Raw genomic sequence first — 3,544 nt, forward strand, 5'->3', positions numbered from 1 at the left:
TATTTCTAGCAAACCAAGCTTTGTTGTACCCACAGAAATATCGAAGGATGGATGATTTTATTGTAAGTGAAGCTAGGCTATATCTTTCTGGGATTATCTTTCCAGGATCATAGTTTTGCTTCATTTTTTAAGATGCTACTGTACTTCCTAAACAAGAATGCCTAGAAAACTATATAATACATTAAACCATCAAATTTCTTGTCCCAAATCTTTTGTATAACATATGTACAGCAATATTTTCATAGAAAAAATCATACTTTAGATTCAAAATATTTAAATTTAGAACATTTCAAAAATCACTTATGATTATGATTATTTTAATACCATATTTTTCAGTATACTTCACTTTTGGAGAAATAATGATCCGGGCATTTTCTTTTCCCTTTAGCACACTGATAGTGTCCTGTCCAAGTTTGGAAAGGAGAAAGGTGCCAACTATTCATGCTGTATAGCTTTTGCTCTACTAAGATTTCTTACACCTCCCTAAGATCAACTATTGCTCCATCATTACTGTCCACTACACACAGGGTACAAGTACTTCAGACCCACTTACCTATTATTAAAGCCAATACAATTTACTTACTGATCACTATGTTTAAGGAATTTTTAGATACTATCATAAGACTTAAAAGAGAAGAAAAAAAGAAGGTTAGGAAAGAGATTACATTTACAACAGAGAAAAAGGAAAGATCTAAGAGTATGTTTTCTTAACTAGTGCCTAAAAGATCACCTGGGATATCATAATTTTCCATGTATATTAGCTAAATTAATGGACAAACAAATTGCATTAGAAATTAACTCTAAGAAGCAGAAGTTAATAAGAAAGGCTCTGTGAAATACCCCAGGTGAAACAAGAAAAGCCAAACTCACATAACCTCTCAAGTTGGTGATATATATCAGAAAAGGAAAAATACACTCCACAGACACTAAGAATGGTATGTCTAAACTCATTCATATTAAATTACTTATTGTGCATATACATATACTCTGCACATACAATATTCCAGACACTGGAGGTTCAGCAATGAACAAAAGCAGTCCAAATATCAGCCCTCATGACATACACATTCCAGAATGATGACAGACAACAACATAAAGTATGACAGGACTTTTGCTTCAGGCCATGAACGATTAACTGCTCTAGGAATGATCTACCTGCAAAAACAAAAATCAAAACAGAAAATTATATATACATGAAATAACTGTTTTCAGACATTGGATATCAGACAGCCTAGGATAAAAATGAGTCAAAAAATTACTCCAGCTTACTGATTGAATTCTATCCCCATCAAGCTACCACTGACTTTCTTCACAGAATTAGAAAAAAACTACTTTAAATTTCATATGGAACCAAAAAAGAGCCTGTATAAGCCAAGACAGTCCTAAGTAGAAAGATCAAAGCTGGAGGTATCATGCTACCTTACTTCAAACTATAGTATAAGGCTACAGTAACCCAAACAGCATGGCACTTGTACCAAAACAGACATATAGACCAATGGAACAGAAAAGAGGCCTCAGACATAACACCACACATCTACAGCCATGTGATATTTGACAAACCTAACAAAAATGAGCAATGGGAAAAGGATTCCATATTTAATAAATGGTGTTGGGAAAACTGGCTAACCATATGCAGAAAACTGAAACTGGACCCCTTCCTTATACCTTATACAAAAATTAACTCAAGATGGATTAAAGACTTAAACATAAAACCTAAAACCACAAAAACCCTAGAAGAAAACCTAGGCAATACCATTTAGGACATAGGCATGGGCAAAGACTTCATGACTAAAACACTAAAGCAATGGGAACAAAAGCCAAAATTGACAAATGGGATTGAATTAAACTAAAGAGCTTCTGCACAGCAAAAGAAACTATCATCAGAGTGAACAGGCAACCTACAGAATGGGAGAAATTTTCTGCCATCTATCCACCTGACAAAGGGCTAATATCCAGAATCTACAAAGAACTTAAATAAATTTACCAAAAAAAAAAAAAAAAATCAAAAAGTGGGTGAAGGATATGAACAGACACTTGTCAAAAGAAGACATGTATATGACCAACAAACATAAGTAAAAAAAAGCTCATCATCACTGGTCATTAGAGAAATGCAAATCAAAACCACAATGAGATACCATCTCACACCAGTTAGAATGGCAATCATTAAAAAGTCTGGAAACAACAGATGCTGGAGAGGATTTGGAGTAATAGGAACGCTTTTACACTGTTGGTGGGACTGAAAATTAGTTCAACCATTGTGGAAGATAGTGTGGTGATTCTTCAAGGATCTAGAACCAGAAATACCATTTGACCCAGCAATCCCATTACTGGGTATATACCCAAAGGATTATAAATTATTCTACTATAAAGACACATGCACACATATGTTTACTGCAGCAATGTTCACAATAGCAAAGACTTGGAACCAACTCAAATACCCATCAATGTTAGACTGGATAAAGAAAGTCTGGCACATATACACCATGGACTACTATGCATCCATAAACAAGGATGAGTTCATGTCCGTTGCAGGGACATGGATGAAGCTGGAAACCATTATTCTCAGCAAATTAACACAGAAACAGAAAGCCAAACACAGTGTATGTTCTCACTCACAAGTGGGAGTTGAACTATGAGAATATATGATGGACACAGGGAGGGGAACATCACACACCGGGGCCTGTCAGGGGGTGGGGCGCTAGGGGAGGGATAGCATTAGGAGAAAAATCTAATGTAGATGACGGGTTGATGGGTGCAGCAAACCACCATGGCATGTGTATACCCATGTAACAAACCTGCATGTTCTGTAAAGGTATCCTAGAACTTAAAATATAAAAACTTTAAAAAGGCAAATTCCATGATTCCGCGAACAGAGCTTATCAATCCATTGAACTGAAAAGACAGATGAGAAAATTCAGGAGATGGGTAGAATTTGTGGAGCAGAGTACCCCACGGGGAGAGACCGTGCGAAGAAATAGCTTGGGATCACAGAAGGATCTTCTCATTATTTGGTAGAGTACTATTCTGTGCCATTGTGGGGTAAAGCTCCATGAAGCTGAGGAATAAGCAGGTGAAAGCGGTAGGCCACATAATTCCTAGAACTTGCATAGGGAATCATTTGTGTTCCCGCCAGAGAGAATGAAGAGACTTTTTAACTACCCAGTGCATTCAACCAAGGCCTCAAGAGGGTTATATCTTCATGGAGGATAAGTTATACCTAGAGTAAATGCTGTTCCAGGCTTATCTAAAACCTTTCAAAGCAAGCCTCAAAAGTACCCATCTATATCAAAAATAACTTACTCTGTGTACATTCATTTCCCATTGCTATATAACAGTTGCCACAAATTTATCAGCATAATTCTGGCTGCAACGAAGATGTCAGGCAAGCTACTGTATCAACTGAGGCCTCACCTGGGGAAGAGTCTGCTTCCAAGCTCACTAAAATTGTTTGCAGAATCCATTCTGTTGTGGTTACAGGAATGGGAGCCCTTGGTTTTGCTTGCTGTCATCTGGAGGCCATCCTCAGATCCCGGGTACCACCTGC

The sequence above is a fragment of the Piliocolobus tephrosceles genome, chromosome 3 (genome assembly GCF_002776525.5).
Source record: "Piliocolobus tephrosceles isolate RC106 chromosome 3, ASM277652v3, whole genome shotgun sequence".
In the NCBI taxonomy this organism is placed as follows: Eukaryota; Metazoa; Chordata; class Mammalia; order Primates; family Cercopithecidae; genus Piliocolobus; species Piliocolobus tephrosceles.